Below are 19,064 nucleotides of genomic sequence, written 5' to 3'. Positions count from 1 at the left end.
TTAGAAGTTTTAATTTCTAATCTTCTTTTCATGGCTCATAGACTGGTTGATGGGCCTAGAAATTCATTCATCTTTGTATCCCCTATGGTGCTTTGCATATGGTACATGCTTGATAAATATTTGTTGAATGAATAATTGTTGCCAAGGCAATGGAGCTTCTAATGAATTATGACACAGTAATTATACTGATTTAGCTTTTCCCAGCAGGGAAGCTAGATCTAAATTTGATAATTTAACTTTCTCAAGGTCAGGAATGCATTATCATTCCCCAGAGAAATTGTACTTTGTTGAGAAACTAGATTGAAACTTAAAGCAAATTAGCATTGCTCTTAGAAAAACAACTACTTTTAAAGGAAACAACCAGGTTTAAACAAAAGCATTGAATGGAATTGGTTGTTGTGCACCCAGGTTGTTACTAAAATATAGGTGTTGCAGAAAAATACAAGAGCCACAACTTGTAGAGAGCACCAGTCAGGGCAGTAGGTCTTTTTTACATCTGGTTTTAAAGTATTTACTTAAGCTGAAGTTAGTAATGTTAATAATGTCTTGGAGTTGCAGCCTGGAAGATACGAACTCAGACTTCACATTTGATACTCTATCCACTGTGCCTCCTAGTTGCCATGGTATCAAGAATTCTGGGTTCAAATCCCAACATGGTTGCTATCTGAGTGACATCACCTCAGACAAGCTACAAGTTCTGCAGCCTTTAATTTCTTCTCTTAAAATTAGAAAACTGGTCTAGCACACCTTTAAGTCCCAAAATTAAATTAAAATTAAAGCTCAAAATTTATGATTCTATGACTTAATGCCTGTCAATAAGTCCCAAAGCATTTATTAAGTTCCTATGTACCAAAAACTGCCCCAGGCTAGAGAGAGGGAGATTTTAAAATATATATTGCTATCCATAATATTTGAATGTTTTTCTTGCAAATTCTAGAGTGATTCATATTGATCCATTTACAAAATTGGAAATATTGCAAATAAAAGTAATAACAAGACTTTATGTGTAGGTATATGATACACCTGTTGGCACTGATTTGTTTCCAGTACCTCCAAACATCAAATGATTACAAAGATAATGTAAATAAATCAAAATCTTCTTGATAAATTACTACTTAGAGAGTTAAATCTAGCAATTAGTTCTTAATTCCAGTTTTCTGTGAAGGAGTTTTGTTCGTGGAGTTTTTTTTTTTGTTGTTGTTTGTTTTTTTTTTTACTTATTTTCTGTGCCCCAAGATATATATATATATGGCAGCTAGGTGATTCAAGGGTCCTGTGGATAGAGTACCCAGGTTTAGAGTCAGGAAGACTCATCTTACTGAAATAAAATTATAAATGTTGATTTTTATAAAACTACTTCACGGATCCCAGGCTAAGGACCCTTTCATTAGATGGGGGGTTTTCATTAGAGGAAGAAACTATAATGAGTCCTTTCCTGGCAGTCCTAGTGAAAATAGATTTGGTGGAAAAAGGAAAGTAAAGCAAATGGTTAAAATGTTGTTTGGGGACATTATGTGAATAAAATAGGAAGTCTGCAGGGTCCAGCTGTATTTCTATAGGATTTTCCATAAACAAATAAGAACTAATATAAAGTGGAGGAAAAAAGAAAAAACCCGGAAGACCAATTAACCTAAATGGAAGAGAGCAGGGTAAACATTTCTTGTGTCCTTTCTCTGATATAACAAACCATTTGAGAGTTTGTTTTTTCAACCTGGGAGGGTACATTCAAATTCTCTAAGGAGGAGCTCTGTTCCGTTTTGCTTGGAGGGTGGATATAAGAATTTAGAAGAATAGATATAGTCAGTATGTAGTGCTGACTATAATTTCCTATGTTTCTCTAGAAGTGGGATAAAAAGTGTGTTTTGCATGTGAATTTTTCCCAAGCCTCACAAAGCATTTTATGCCTAACTCTGTATGTTACAGACTGGAAAGAACAAAATAAAGTGGGAACTATACATAAAGAAGAGGCCCTGTCTACTTAACCCTCACTGAAGAAGATAAGAGTGGAATAACTGGCCATAGCTGTTAGGGTATTCAGGATTGTGAGTGCCGAAAACAAGGAAGAGAGATGCAGGAATGAGCAGGTATGTAAGAAACAGATTTATGAAATCAGATTAACTTTGGTCAAATGCCTGGCTTTTGTGGTGTTATTATTTACCCATTTGTTGGACTATTTATAAAATGATAGGGAACGTTAATGATATGACTCTTTTATGACAGTATGTCCTTTTCCATGATTTATTTTCAGTTCCCAGAAGTTAATTTATTAGCATGATCCATTTGTCTCAGTCTGCCTGGAGACCATGTTATTTTTGACATTTCCAAACATAATAGTTTTGCTATTCATTTGTTGATGAGGTAGTTAGATAGAGAAAAATAATTCAGAAGCCTTAAAAGTATTTTTTAAAAAAAATTAGATACTAAGTTATTTTTGAGAGAGAAGTCAATGTAACTATATTCTATTTGATCATAGAGAACAAAACCAGAAACAGTGGGTAGAAATCATAAAGTCGGATTGTGGCATAATACAAATAAAAATTTCCTCCCAATTAGAGCTTCAAAAGCAGAATAAGCTGTTGAAGTCAATGAAGTGTTTCCCTTCATTAGAGGCTGGTTGGCCACTTCCCAGAAATATAAAGGTGATTCCTGTTCAGATATTGTTGCACTGGTGGACTTTGAAGTGTTTTCCAATTCTAAGATTGTATGATTTTGTAATTCTTCCCTATTCAGTAGAGCTACAGCCTATTCCTGATTCTTTCCTCTCTTTTTGTTCCTTCTATTTTCTTTTTTTTTTCCCCTCCAGCTTTTTTGATAACCTTAAAATAAGTAGTCCTCAAAGGTCTGATCTTATCCTTCCATTTTCTTTTTTTAATACTCTTTCTTTCATTAATTGCATTCATTTTTCAAATTATGATTCCCTACTTAAATGACTCCCTAATCTCTTTGTCTAGGTCTGATCAGCCCTTGAGCTCTCTGGAGTTTCAAATATCTATAAGAACTATCCCATAATCACCTCAAACTTAATATGCTTTGATTGTATTGTATGATCTAAATCAAGTTATTTACTTGGGTGGACAAAGGAAGGGAAGGAAAGAATTTAGAATTTAGCATTCAAAAAAAGGAATGATAAATTTTTTTACATGTAATTGGGAAAAAAATTGTTGGAGCAAAAAGAAAAGAAAATCATCTAGAATTCATTGTGGAAGATCTTTGTCTTAAAAATGGCCCCAAAGGCCAGAAATATTGGGAATTATTTACATGTCTTTTATAACTATGTACTACCACTAATCTATAAATCGAAGTTTATTTGGTTTTTATTTTTAAATTACTCTATTAAAAAAATTAAATGCTACCAAAAAAAAAAAAAAAAACCAAAAACCCAAACCTAACACCTCAGTGTGCTAAAGTACCAATCTTCTCCAATTTATCATGTTTGCCACCTTAGTTTTGGAAGCAGCTGGGAGGCTGTGATAGATACTGAAGTTGAAATCAGGAAGACCTGAATTCAAATATAACCTTAGCCCAGATGTGTGGCCATGGACAAATCACTCAGCCTTTATTTGCCATAATCTATTGGAAATGGAAATGGCAAACCATGCTAATGTTTTTGCCAAGAAAACCCCATGGACAATATATGACCCACAGGGGCCACAAAGAATTGGACATGACAGAACAACAACCTTAGCATTATCTTTGATTCTTCCTTGTCTTTTATTGCTAATTACTGCTAAAGTCCTATGAATTTTACTCTCCCCAAATGGATCTTGGACTCAACTCTTTCATTGTATTCCCTAATTACCACCTACCTGAAATGACAATAATAGCTTCTTAACAGGTTTAAAAAATTTTTTTTCTCTCTTTCTCTCTCTCTCTCCCTCCCTCCTTCCCTTCCTTCCTCCTTCTTGCTCCTTCCCTCCTTCTCCCTCCCTTCCTCTCTCTCCTTCCTTCTCTATCCCTCTGCTTCTCTCTCTCCCTTCTCTCTCCCTCTCCCCCCTCCCCCTTCTATTTTTCTTCTCCTTCTCCCTCTTCCTTTCCCTCTTCCCTTCCTCCTCCCCCTCCAGCCTCAGATAATCCCATGAGTATTGTGAGGATCAAATCAACATGTTTAGTACACTGCCTGTGACATAATAAATACTACATAAATGTTACCTATTATTATTAGCATATACTATTGTGATTTACCTAACATCATGTATACTAACAAACTCTAAATTGGAACTAGAGTGGGAACCCTTGAAATGGAACCACCTGGTTGCTAAACTAGAGATAAAAAAAGATAAAAAAGGATACTTCCTTTTCATCACAATAATCATCTTTTTTGTGCTACAGCATTCAATACAAAAATTTTCAAGATATTAGGGTGTATCTTGTAACAATTTCTGTCCAAAGCCTAGATTTTTAATTGGTGCCAAAACAAGGAAATTAATGAGGTTTTAGGTTAATTTATTAAGTGTTACTACGCACCTGGCAGCTGCTCTAAACACTCATAAAATTTCATTTGGCTTCTATTTTAGGAAAATTGCCTGGACAAAATACTGAAATAGATTCAGGAAATATGTAATTAAAATACACAAAATTTCAAATTGCTGTAAAAACTATGCTTATTCGACTTCATGTATGGGTGAACCTATACACTCCCATCTGTTTCTTATACATAAAGTGAGCAAATACAAAATAAGAAAGCATGCTTTGACTATAGTTCAGAAGGAAATGTCAAGCAGAGTCCAAGGGGTGGGGGGAAGGATGAATCTAAGAGTCATTGAGGTAACATAATCTAATCAAAAGAATACCTAGATTTGCAGCCTTCAACTTTGGTTCAAATCTTGACTTTTCTACCTGCTATTTTTTCTACCTCACTTATCTTTACAGTGAGAGGATTAACCTAAATGACCTCTTAAGATCCCTTTTCAGTTCTAATCTACAGTTCTATGATTGAGAGAGGGGATACAAAGTATTAGTTCATTGAAATAAGAAAAAAAATTCCCTGACTAAATTAAAGTAAATATCAAGGATGGCCTTAAAAAAAGAAAAGATATATGTGGAAAAGTTAGGAACAGCTTACCCTCATTACTTTGCGATATTGGGAGAGGGGGAAGGATTGTTTATGGGCCAGTTATCTATTAACTGTCAATATTTGTAGATACAGTACTAGCAAATTTCCTGAATTACTGCTGAATCATCAGAATCCAGGATGCTCCATAGCAGAGATCTGGGCAGAACCACGGTGAACTGTAACTTCCAATGGTTGTAATTTTGACCAAGCCCTACTTTCCCCCTCTTCTCCTGTGCTGGAGTATGGGCACTGGGATAAACATTCCAGGGATGTACATAACACCAAGAACAACAGTTCGTTTCTAGTGTTTTGCTTCTAAAATTGTTTCTTACATGGCATAAAAAATCATACTTGTGTAAAATGATTTCCATATCATTCCCATACTCTAGTCACCTGAACTTAAAGTCACCATCTTTCCCCTCTCCCCAGTTGTGCTAGATTATGGTACTGCTCGGTTTAAAGAATGCTGCAGTTAAAAATGGGGGATCCAGCCTTCAATTTTTAGCCCAGTATTTGTGTGATGCTTCTCAAGTCATCCTTAAGACTTAGTTTCGTTACCTGTCTTATTGGATAATTATGAGATAAGTATTTTTGCAGACCTTAGAGTACTATAGAAATGTGAGTCGTTATTACCTTCCCTTCACACATTCTTTTATAAGAATTTCTAATGCTGCCTCTTCATCAATTCCCCCCCCCCCCCCACACACACACACATCCCTGAAATGAAATCTCTCTAGATATAGTAAGTGATAAAGAATTCTACAGAGACTTTCTTCTGTTCTCTGTATTCACTTTTGAGCTGAAGGCAGATGTTGCCATCATCTGGCTGACAATTTTAAAGTCTTTGCACCCAGCGCTGAGTTTTTCTATTCTGTGCTTTTAATTCCATTCACTTTTTTATACTCTTTACCTTTGCTCATATTTTATCTAGTTTCACCAGATGTCACTGGGAAGCCTGGTTTTCAATGAGGCAAAAGAAGTTTTTATTTGCCAAAACTGAGAGGATAATTAATATCCAGAAGTTAGTGGGTAGAACTTTGGAACTTCTACAGAGGTCTTAATCTTGTCTCTTGTCATCTTTTGTTTAACTTCAGAAACGGGAAAGGTTAAGTGCTTTCTTACTCTAAATATGTTGAGCCTTAGGTAAAAAGCAGAAAGATCCTTTTAATGAGACCATAGAGACTCATATGAGAGCCAAATAGTTAAATGGGAATGAAAATAGAGCCTCCTAATTCCTGCTAACCATAGTCCTTGATCTCTCTTCAATCAGTTGTTCTTAAGGAATTTAATATCTACATGGAAAAGATAAGATCGACACACATAAAATAATTAGCAAGCAATGGCTTATTATTTGGTCATTTTCAGTCATGTCTGGCTCTCCATGACTCTGGGGTTTTCTTGGCAAAGGTACTAGAGTGGTTTGCCATTTCCTTTTCTAGCACATTTTATAGATGAGCAAACTAAGGCAAACATGATTAAGTGACTTGTCCAGGGTCACCTAGCCAAATGTGAACTCAGGAAGATGAATCTTCCTGATTCCAGGCCCAACACTCAATCTTCTCAAACAATGGGAAGCTACATATAATTGTTAAAATGTGAAACAGAGAAGGCTTAGAAGAATTTTTTATGTCTCTTCTTATGAGATTTCTGCCTATTAGGATTTTTTACATTGCTCTATGAAGTAGTGTTAAACTCAAATAGAAAGAGATCCTAGAGGGACACACAGAGACTTAGAAAACCACAAATTAACATTATCTATGTTGTATTCTATTATGTTTATTTTTAAAATTGATTCCCAATTGCATTTTAATCTGGTTCAGTTTATGGGCAATGAGTTTGACACCACTGTATATGGTATCTGAAAGTATTCACATCAAATTTGATATAGGAATTTCGATTCATATATAAACCAAAGTATTAAGTAAGGGATTTTCTTTTTAAAGGTTATGGAGAATTTTTGAAGTTTTCTTTTATGTTATTGCCTATTTTGGGGGGTAGGGGAAAAAAAGATGAAAACTAAATAGTAGCTGTTTTTTCTTTCTTTGCATTACAAATTGAATTGTATATGAGAAAAAGAAACGAAAGAAAAATCTATCAGTGTCATTTTAGGCAAAATACTACATTTAATCTTAATTTAATATGAATGAAATATGAAACAGTTATTAAAAGTTGCAGGTAGAATTAAGAAAACAATCACAGTGACTGCAGCATTGTAAATAGAAAGAAGAAATATTGAAACGGAGCTCTGGTATTTGATGAAATTTGGCATCAAAAATTAAATAACAAATGTAACATCCTTTCCTTCTTTGCAGAGGTAAGGGGGGGGACTATGGAGGTAGAACATGGCAGGTACCGTTGCACTTGATTGAGTGTTGGTTAGTTTGGCTGAGCTTTTTTTCTCTTCCTTTTTTTATATTCTGATTATAAAGGAGCTCATTATTATTAGGAGTGGTTCTCAGAAGGGAAAAGAGATATCTTGGAAAATGAAGGCTATATAAAAACAAGTTATGAACAAATGAATGTATAAATAAATCATTTATTAATGCTATGTGTAAAGCACTGTGCTAAGCAAATACAGGAAACAAAACAGTCCCTGTTCACTTTTTTCCCTTGAGGTTGTTAGGATTAAATGACTTACCCAGGATCACACACAGTGAGTGTCAAGTAGGCTGGATTTGAACTCAGCTCCTCCTGATTCCAGGACTGATGTTCTGTCTACTTTGCCACATTCTGATGAGGAATAATATCACATATATAGAAGGTTTCAGCTGTGATAAATTGGAAAGATGCCCTGGTTCCTAGGATGCAGTTGGTAAAACAAATGGTAATTCATCTTTTCAAATATCTTCTCCATTGATAAAATCAAAATGGTTTCTGTTGTTGAACCACTTGACAAGTGCCAAATTTGTCAGTTTGGGTGACAAACATTCCCACAAGTTGTTTTCTTGGGTAATGGCTTCAGACCCTGAGCTGAAAGATTTGCTATTCCAAAGGCTATTGAGTTCATCTTAAGCTGTCTCCAAGAGGGTCTAAGTGGAAATGGTGGTTAAGGTGGTTGTTAGTGGTGGCTTGATCTGCCTGGTACATACTGCCTCTTGCCTTTCTGCTCCAGACACTGGTTAGCTTTGTGAGCCTGGGCAAGTCACTTAATTACTGTCTGCCTTAGTTTTTTCTTCTGTAAAATGGAGATAATGATAACTCTTACCTCACAGTATTGTTATAAGGATCAAATGAGGTCGTATATGTAAAGCTCTTCTCAAACCTTAAATCATTATATAAATGCTAAGTAGTAGTAATAATAGTGGTGGAAGTAATAGTAGCAGTGGTAGTAATAGTAATAGTAGTAGCAGCAGCAGCAGCCATAACAGTAACCACATCTGTGACTTTGGACAAATCACTTTTACCTTTTCAAGTTCTTCATTTGCAAAATGAGAAGATGCAATAGATACAATTAAATTTAACAAACACTAAATGAGTATATAAGGTCTCTTTCAGCTCTAAATACTCTGAATAGGGATAAGAAAATACAATACATTTTAAATCTTCAGCTAGAAATTCCATAATGATTTTCTTACTAATATCTTATTCAGGATTGCTGTGACAATTAAATGAAATAATTATAAAGTACTTAGCACAGTGCTTGGCACACAATAGGTTCTATAGGAGAATTAGCTGTTGTTGTTAAGACAGATTATCCTCTGAAAAATGGAATAAGTAACTTTTAAAAAAAAGTTTAATTGTTAGATTAACACATTGCCATTTTTATTCAGTCACTTTAGGAGTTTTGCAGTAATTCAGTTCTGCCCTTTGTTTAATTTTCCATAGTTGTTGTCTGTATAGGGTCCTTAAGATTGAGAAAATAAGAGAAGTATTGACAAAGATAGTTATCAGTTCTTATTTCAAAACATACACAAAAAGAGGCCAAATATCCATTCGGATAATCACCAAAGATCTGGTTCTTGCAGTGACATAGATGTTATCACCTTTCAGGTCTTATTTCCTGGCCAACCAAACCCATTTCTTGCAACATGGCTCCCCGTATAATAAAGTTTAGGAGTTACATCTATGTTGAAATCATTCACAAGTTCTGTGAAAGCTCACAAAGGACAAAAGGAGAAGAAAGGAGTTGTGATATATGAGAAGAAAGATAAGCATTTCAGGTATCCCAGACAAAACTCCATCAGCTACTTGCCCTGATCTTCCCCAGGCTAGGCTCATAGAGCTGCTAGAGGCAAGAACCTGCTGCTCATCTACTGGTTCCCACACTCCCTGTCCATGTCTTTTGTCAGTTGGGTCATGGGTCGTCTGGGGCCTCAAAGTTCACAACTTCTCCACATGTTCTGAGGCTCAATCTTGAAGGAGGACCACAAACGATCTTATCACCTGCTTCCTCAACAGACCTTTCTCTAACCACTGATATTCTGCCTGGACGTGTTCCTCAATACTTAGCAAATTTCCACTCACTTATATTATCCCTGTCCCCATGATCTTGAATTCCTGTCTGTCTAATTGTAAACTCCATTTCTCATCTCCAAATACTACTTTATTCCCAACAAACTCAGCACAACCTCAATGCCATTTTCCAGGTCTGCCCACCCTTTCTATTCTTCCCTCTAAAATACCTGTTGCACAATTTGCAAACTTTTCTTAAATTTCTTCTTTCACTCCTTCCATATTTCAGTATTCACTGAGGCCTAGTTCCCTGCTAATGACACAGCTTCCCTCACCAACTTTTTGAATGGTAGTACTTTTCTCCCCACACTACACTCATTTCACTAATTGTGGTGGGGGAATTTTAGTATTACTTGCCCCCCATTACCACTTCCAGACTGCTTCTCTACCATCACCATATTGCAAACTTTCCTTCTCTGAAGTTGATACTATTCAAATTTATCTCTCCAACCCAGATATAATTAGATGTTATTTTTCAACCCCAACATATCATCCTTCCTTCTCCAGTGAGTTTCAATACCAAACTTGGAGTTTTTCTTCCCCTGTCCAACTCTTGCCTCATACTAGGGGCCCCGCAAATACTCTTCACTTCCCAGTTGTTGAATTTACTCATTTCCCATGACCTAATTCTCTATACATAAAGAAATATGGTCAGACTTGATCTTGCAGTCACCCACATGTATTTCTCTTCCTCATTCATGAATTCCAAAATTCCCTTATTTCAGCATAATTTTTATCATTCCATCTTTCCCTATGCCCAGTAATCTCCATCTCATTTTTGTGTTTAGCATCACTTCCATTACCTTTTTCTCTCAGTTGTTTTCCAGGTCACCAACCCATGCATCTACAATATATTCTTCTTCTTTCCCTGTCTCAAGTCCTTGGCGATTCAGTTCATTTCTCTATAGTTTTCTTCCCTGTAACCCATTACTGTTTTGCCTTATTGCTCATCAAAACTTGACAGACCCTACCCCTAGTTTACTCCCATCATTCTTCTTCACTCCTGTTCATGTACTGCTGAATGGAGGTGGAGAAAACAATAAAACCATGTTGTTTGGGTCAACTACAAATTTATGTTATCTAATTTCAACTGGATCCTCATTGCAATAAAATATTTCTGCTTCTTTTTGTTTCTTCCATTCTCCTCAACAGCTATATCAGACTTCTCTCTCCTTCAGTCTACTTTGTTATCTTCTGCCCTCACCTACTCAATCTCATATTAAACTGAAAAAAATTGAAACTATTTGTAAAGAGAGCTCCTTCTCTACTCTTCCTTATTGCATGTTACTTATCTCCTCCCTCACTCCTGTCTTGGATGAAGAGGTGTTCCTTCTTGTCAAGGTTATTTACTTTGCCTACATCCTTGATTTATTCCTCTATTATTTTTTCCAGTAGACCATCTCCATTTTGACATCCCTTATTTATATTAAGTATCTCCATGACTACTAGCTCCTTCCTTGCTGCCTAAAATTATGTCATAATGTCCCCTACATGTTATAAAACAACCTCACTTGATTCTTCTATCCCAACTGGTTGTCATCCTTTTTCTCTCCTTTCCTCAGCTAAACTCCTTGAGAAAGTTATTTCTCCTGGGTGTCACTGTGGCCTTCTCCTTTCTCTTCTAAATTTTCTGCAGTCTAATTTCTGACCTATTCACACAACTAAAACTGCTCTCTCCAATGTTATCAATGATTTCTTAATCTAGTCTTTTCTCAGTCATCATCCCTTCTTGCTCTTTTTGTAGTATTTGACACTGTGAGTCCCATTCCTCTAAATACTTTTTTGCCCTTTGTTCTTTGCCCAAGAACAAACAATTTTATAGTGCCTGTTATATGCCAGGCACAGTACTAAATGCTTTATAAATATCTCACAATTTCCTGGGGAAGTATATGCTATTATCATCCTTATTTAACAATTGAGGAAACTGAAGCAAACTGAGGTTAAGTGACTTGACCAGCTAGTTACTGTGTCTAGCCAAGACAGAGCTAGTCTAAAGTCAAATTTGAGGACTTTTTAAGTCCCTTCTTCTATCTACTGCACCTCCTGGAAAAAATTAAATAAAACCCTGGTTCTTCTGAATCCAAATTTAGATGCCCATTCCTTTCTATTTTGTTACTTTACAATCCTGCATGGTAAGATATGCATTTTACAAATGAGAAAATGAGTTTAAAGACATTAAATACTTTTTTCAAGTTGATAGAACCATCTAGAAATTGAACATAGGTGTTTTTAAGTCTAAATCCAGCATTTATTCCTCTTTCCTTCATATTCTTGGCAATAATTTCTGCACACTTAAGTAATCTTCTAAGTTTGAAATAAAAAAAAATGTCAATTTAGAAAACTAGACATGTTTATAAAAAGACTCCCCAAGAGTTATTCATTTGAAGAATAAATATCAAATCTTAATGAATTTAAAAACTTGCTAAATAGGTCAGAAAAGGAAATGTAATATTGAAACAAGGATAAAAACAAACTAAAAAAAGTGGTGCTGACATCTGTCACTTTTTAAAAATGGGTAGTGAATGTATCAGTGGGAGGGAATGAAGAGGGAATTTATCATTCATCTAGTTACCATTCTGTTTTTGTTTAAATTAAACTAGAGAATATAGGGCAAAAAAGGCCTGTCAAGATGTGCTTATTTCAAGGCCGATGGACTCTCAACCTAACTTTGCAATCTATTGTGAAGGCTTTTAGGACTGTTTAAATTTAATTAAATTAATAAATATGATAATAATATGATAGAAAATAATATGATAGAAAGCTGAATTCACACCCAGGCCCCCTGGGTTTAAATCTCAGTTGCTATACTTGCTAATTGTGTTCATTGGGACAAGTTAATTCATTTTTTTCATTAAATCTCCTCTTCTTCATCGATGAAATGGGAAGATAGCAGTGTAGAGTTCATTTGCACATACTTATTTACATATTTTCTCTTCCCCACCCCCATTTGACCATCTTTTGCCTTTTTTGTGTCCTCTGGGGTTAGCTGAGTGGCTGACACATCATAAGCATTGAATAAATATGTATTAACTGCCTGAATTTAGTTGGGACTAAAACAAACCAGATGAGAGGAGAGAAAACATTCCAACCATGGGGACAGAAAGAGAAAATGCCTAAGAGATGGTGGTTGGAGCAAGCATGGATTTTTAGCACATCTTTGAGGAGAAAGGAAGGACTGAGCTTTGGCAGAGAAGAGAGATATTGAGGAGAATCATTGACTCTTACAGCAGACTGGAGAGGAGTGCCCAATTCCCAAGTCGGCTTTTGCTCTCTTGATGTATGTATAGACATACATGGATATACTATTTCTTAAACTAAATATTTCCAGTAAACTGAATTTTGTCTGACCACAAAGAGGTCGGGGATTTGCAGGGAGGGAGGTAAGCATTTATATAGTGCCTACTATGCATCAGGTACCTTACAAGTATCCCAAAACAATACTGCAAGGTAGGTACTGTTATTAGCCCTATTTTACAGTTGATGAAATGAAAGCAAGTAGAGAATAAATGAGTTGCCCAGGATCATACAGCTAGTATCTGAGGACTCTGTATATGAATTCAGTCAGCCTGACTCCAGAGGTAGTGTTCTATCAACTTTACCCCCTAGATGCCTTTAAGTAGAGATAGCTGTAAATGTAAGATTAGGTAGAAAGCCTGACTTCTGCCTAAGTGTCAGAAATCTTCTCAGTAAGGGCTTCACAGAGACTCCAACTGAATTCAGAACTTTTCACCTAAAATGAACTTCCTAAAGCTGAAGAAAATGGAACCAAGTGGTTATTAAGGGCCATGATGTTGTCCCCAGGCTTAAAACCAACTACTTATTTTGTAAAAGATTGTTACATTTAACCTCACTGTGTCTAGCCAGTCTCAAACCCAGCCTTGCTCTGTGACCTTGGCTATTTTCCAACTTACCTGGAGGTGGATTGTGCCCTTTCCTGCCACCTTTCCACCTTTTGGTCTTAGAATTTTAAATAAGTCAAGGCTGTCATTACTTTTAGAAAGTGTGTCCTTGAACTGCCTGATGTATCTACTTATTATCCCTGACTCCCAGACCACAACTCCTTTTCTCTGCCACCAATTTTCCTAATTGTGGTCTCTCTCTATCAGAATAAAGTCTTCCTGTGCAGGGATTATCTTATTTTGTGCTTATATCCCCAGTACTTAAGTCGTCAAAAAGTTTTTTTTTTGTTTTTTGTTTTTTTTTTTTTAAGAATTTATCATGTGCTTTGCACAGGGAATACAAATTATAGGTAGAAGGATAGATAGTCCCTGCCCTCAAGAAGCTTATTTTCTAATGGTAGAAGGCAACAGTAAGAAGATAGTTGAGAGGGGGCAGAATGAAGGCAAATTGAGGGGCCATTGTGGAGCATGTCTGGTAGAAGAGTTAGAGGTACATCCTGGAGAGGAATGTTCCTAGTATTTACTAAAACCTTTTTAAAAAGTTTTTTCACTCATTTTTGCACACTCATAAATAAAAACAAAATGTAAACAATAAGCATATTAAGCATCTATGCACTTAGCACTGTTATCTCTGTAAGGTAAAAATATGATTCAAATTTAGAAATTGAAAAGTTGATTAAAAGTTTGTTCATTTGAAGGTTGAAGGGGAATGGAGGAGATAGATGTTTATAACTAAGTAAAATGAACAAGTGATTTACTGAGTATTGTTTCACTGTAATAGATGTCAAATTCTTAATTGTATTTTGACTTATTTAGTTGTCTCATGGCACAAAGGCTTGACAATAAAATTTAGAAATCAAACTTTCTCTCAAAAATGCTATCATTAAAACCTAGTAAGTTTGTTTTGAGGACATTTTAGGTAAGTTTGGAATCATTCAAAGTTTGTTTTCATTAACTGGAAAATGATTCTTCTTCTTTTCCATGAAAAAGCAGAAGTTAGAATGACATACCCAGTGTGGCATTTTGGGGTGCATGCCTGTGGTTTGAACAAATCTGAACCTCTGCTTTCTGGTAGTGTGATTCATAGCTATGTTTTCCTGTCATCGAATCCTGATTCATTTTCTTCACACCGAGTTATCTGCGTCCTTGGAAGCATGTGAGACCTGAGAAAAACCAACTGTTTTTTGCAAATAATCATTGATAGAACATAAAATGAGTGTTCAGTGGAGAATAAAAGATTGCCATCAATTTTTCATTAGAGTTTATAGTGAAGATACTAGTTTGTGCCATGTATTATTAATCTTTCCTATGTAAAAGGAAAGTAACTTGGATGTTAAAAAAAATATATAGATGATACCTTTTGTTGAGAAATATTTTAAGCTTTTGTCTTCCCTTACAATTCAAAAATAAAGCAATAATGAAGATCTTTTGTAGGAAAACTTTAGTGATAACTATTCTGTGCCAGGGAGTAAGCTGAAGAGCTAACTCCCAAGTGAACATTAGAATTGGTTGAGGTGGATATACACTAAGAACAATCCTGATCCACTCTCTCATGAATGCAAGCTATTTTAAGGTTAGGAGAAAAAAATAAAAATATTTGAACTTTTGATATGAGCAAAACAGAATAATCCAAAGTTAAAATATGTTACAAACAGCTATACATCCAAAAGCCCCTAGTAAAAAGTATTATATCACATTATTGATGATAGTTTTTGGTCAACTTGGTATATCAATAGATCTCCTGAGACCTGTTTCCTTAATTTAGATAATTCTACATTGAAAAGGACAAGTTAAAACCTTGCACACAACTAAATGATAAGCTGAAGGGTCTTACTGATGTAGAATGGTGCCATTTGTTTGCTTAGGAATATTTCATTATTTAGTATTGGCTCCCTAATGGGATTGTCAGGATCCTGGACTAGATGTCAGTGGACATTGGGTTTGTCACTAATGAACTGTCTGAGCTTCCATCAAATGATGGATTTTTTATTTTTATCTTTATTTAAATTAGTTAATTTATTTTCAATATACATTGCTTTATGAATCATATTGGGAGAGAAAAATCAGAACAAAAGGGAAAAATCGTGGGAGAGGGGAAAAAAAAAAACAAAAAAGAAGTCAAGATAGCATGCATTGATTTACATTCAATCTCCATAGTTCTTTTTTTGGATGCAAGGGGCATTTTCTGTCCAAATTTAGATGTCTGTGGTTTAGTTAGGTAGTGTTTTAGATCACTAAACCACTGAGAATAACTAAGTCTTTCACAGTTGCTTATCAGCACATTCTTGCTGTTATTGTATACAATGTAGTCCTGGTTCTGCTTGTTTCACTCAGTTCAGTTCATGTAAATCATTCCAAGCCTTTTAAAAATCAACTTGTTCATCATTTTTTGTAGAACAATAATATTCCTTTATTTTCATACACATGCTTATTCAACCATTTCCCAATTGATGAGCATCTATTCATTTTCCAATTCTTTGTTACTACAAAAAGAGCTGCTACAAATATTTTTGCATATGTGGGTCCTTTTCCCTCCTTTATGATTTCCTTGGAATACAGAATGGCACTGCTGGGTCAAAGGGTTTCTAGCCCTTTAGGCATAGTTCCACATTGCTCTGTAGAATAATTGGATCTTTTCACAATTCCAACAATGCACCAGTGTCCCAATTTTCCCACATCTCCTCCAACATTTATCATTCTCTTTTCCTGTAATCTTAGCCAATCTGAGAGATGTGAGGTACTTAAGTGTTGTTTTAATTTAAATTTCTCTAATTAATAGTAGTTTTTCTTTTCTCTCATCCTCTTCTATCTCCATTGAAAAAGAAAAGTAAAACAAAACTTTTGCATAAATATTTGTAGTTAAGCAAAATGTATCCCACATTAGCCATGTCCAAAAATGCATGCTTCAATCTGCATCTTGAATCTATCACTTTGTCAAAAGGAGAGTAGCATAGTTCAGCAATGGCCCTCTAGAATCACAATTGGTCATTGCATTAATAAGAGATCTAAAGTCTTTCAAGGTTGTTGGTCTTTACTGTGTTGTTTTTATGATAAAAGTTGTTTTCCTGGCTCAAAAATGAGCTTTGCGTTTTAGAGCATGTTGTTTATTGAATAGTGAAGATTTGCTAGAAATTTGAATTGTGATTATCTGAAAAAGATTTCACGTGCTTTCTAGGAAGCAGTTATTTATAAAATAAATGGGAAATATATCAAATCTCTGAACTCCTTCTTCCATTATTAAGAATGTTAAGTTTTCACAGAAATATAAGATTTAAAAATTTTTTTCATATTTATTAGTAATTTTTATGATTAACAATTTGTTTTTATTTATGCTTCTCATACCTTTATATTTTTATTTTTCTTCTTAGTCATCAAAAGAAAAAAAAGAAATTATATTTTTTTTCTATAAAATTTCTTTTCTAATTCCATTTTTTCTTTTTCTTAAAGCTTTTTATTTTTAAAATGTATGCACAGTTTTCAACATTTACCTTTGCAAAACCTTGTGTTCTAAATTTTTTTCTTCCTCTCTTCTCCCCACCCCTTCCTTAGATGCAAGTAATCCAATATATGTTAAATGTGTGCAAGAATTATAGGATCAAGAGCTAGCTAAAGAGATATCAAAGTACATCTAGTCCTACATCCTTATTTGATAGATTAGAGCTGAGGCCCTAAGAGGTTAAGTGGTTTTCGTTTAGTGCCACAATAGTCCTTAACTGAGTCACATCATTCATATAATTCCACATTTAGCATCTTCTTCATATGTCCTGTTCCTTTTGTATAGTTTTTAATTTTGGGTCAATGACAGTGTCAGAATGACAGTGACCTGGAGGGCAAGAAGGTAGTCACTAATATACACTAATTATGATGGTGGCAATCTAATTATGCAGATCAATATTTCATTTAAAGAATAAGATTAAAAATATAGGAATTTGGGGAAGCAAGCACATTATTGAATAAGGATAATTAAGTTTTAATTATTTATAGTCATTTTTATAGCCTAATATGTGAATTACTATCACTGCTAATTAGAATTTTAACAGCACTTTCAGTGGCGAAAATGCCTTTTGTTGATTTAATATAAAAGTTACTTCTTATCGTTTACTTGTATAGTGAAATTTTTTTTTTATCTACACTTGATCCTAATTGAAAGAAATTTTTATATTATATATTTCAGTTATTTGGAGGAAAAAACACAAGTATTAATTTAGAATCATAGATGTAAAGCCAAAAGAGACATTTTTTGTTATTGTTGTATGGGTTGTTCAGTCAGTGTCTGACTCTGAGACCCTGATGGATATTATTGATAAAAATAGTGGAGTAGTTTGCCATTTTAGTTTGCCATTTCCTTCTCCAGTGGATTTCAAACAGAGATTAAATGACTTGTCCATGGTCTCACAACTTGTGTCTGAGATCAAATTTTAAATCAGATCTTCCTGATTCCAAATTCAATACTCAATCCATTGAGCCATCTAGCCGCTTCTGAAAGAAACAAGAGAAACTGCCTAATCCAATCAGGAAACTAAAGTCCAGGGAAATTAATGACTTAAGATCACACAAAAATCAGAGATAGAATTTGAACCTATGTCAAATTTCAATGCAAATATCCCTTTCTCTCTATCATATTGTCTTTTAGGTATTGGGTTTTTGTTTTTGTCTTTTTTACTTTTTTTATTCATTCCCAATTTTAATATTCCCCCAGTTTCGATATATAAAAGGAACATGGAAAACATTTTGATTAAAATAGCATATTATCTTTGTAAAGGAATTTGATGGCAGGATCTCAGAGGAGCAGATTCTTACCTTGGAGAAAATCTCAAGTGCTGGGGTTCCTGGCTCAGATTCTTGAGTTCCACTGGGGAGGGCCAGACAGTCCAAAAGCCTAAACCATGATACAAGTCTTTTTTTTCTCTCTCTGAGTTCCAGTATATGACTTTTCTATAGAATCCCTGGCTTCTTAGGTAAACCATTGCACATCTTGACTTCTAAAGGCATAAGAGGAACAGAATAGAATAATAAGTATGTTTTCTTTACAAATTTGAAAAAAAAATAACTTTGGAGACTTTTAGAGGATCAGAGATTCAGAGCTAGAAGGGATTTTTGAAGTCATCTACATTTTACAAATAAGGAAATAAAGAACTGGGGACTGAAAATAAGCATTGAAAAACAAACACATGATGCAACAGTGTCAGTGGGGATAGGTAACTTAGCCCAGTAATAGATGATAGAAATATGGATTCAACCTAGGTCTTTAGGCTCCTAAATTCCATTGCTTTCTTTTCACCAAAGAATTATTGAATTTGGCAAATCAGCCAATTGATCTTTTGGAAATGAGTCATGAAGACACTGTGAAGCTGGTAATTAATCATTTAACACTCAGCCCTAAATCTTCTAGAGAATCATATAGATCTATACCTCAAAGAAACTTAAAAGACCATTTGATCAAACCTTTTCCTCTTCCAAATAAGGAGACTAAAGCTGATGAGATGAAATGAATCAACAATATACAAGGAATGAGAATCAGAGGGGGAAGTTGAACCCAGGTTCTCTGATATTTTCTGATTTCATGCTGAATAGAGATGACTCAGGTGAATATTTAAAATAGCTGCTTCTCTTTACACTGAGTACTATACAGCATCTATTCTTCCTGTAAACCCAGTGGG

General features: G+C 34.8%; 1 protein-coding gene across 6 annotated transcripts in view; it reads left to right on the top strand.

The window, feature by feature from the left end:
- RIN2 (Ras and Rab interactor 2) overlaps positions 1 to 19,064 on the top strand; it is a 214,610-nt gene that overhangs the window by 50,476 nt on the left and 145,070 nt on the right. For all 6 annotated transcript variants that reach the window (XM_031951051.1, XM_031951053.1, XM_031951055.1 and 3 more), the window contains one exon: positions 1,924 to 2,084. The gene's annotated coding sequence lies outside the window, so the exon portion shown is untranslated. The remainder of the gene's footprint in view (positions 1 to 1,923; positions 2,085 to 19,064) is intronic.

The sequence above is a fragment of the Sarcophilus harrisii genome, chromosome 2 (genome assembly GCF_902635505.1).
Source record: "Sarcophilus harrisii chromosome 2, mSarHar1.11, whole genome shotgun sequence".
Lineage (NCBI taxonomy): Eukaryota > Metazoa > Chordata > Mammalia > Dasyuromorphia > Dasyuridae > Sarcophilus > Sarcophilus harrisii.
This window is presented reverse-complemented; position numbering and strand designations above follow the sequence as displayed.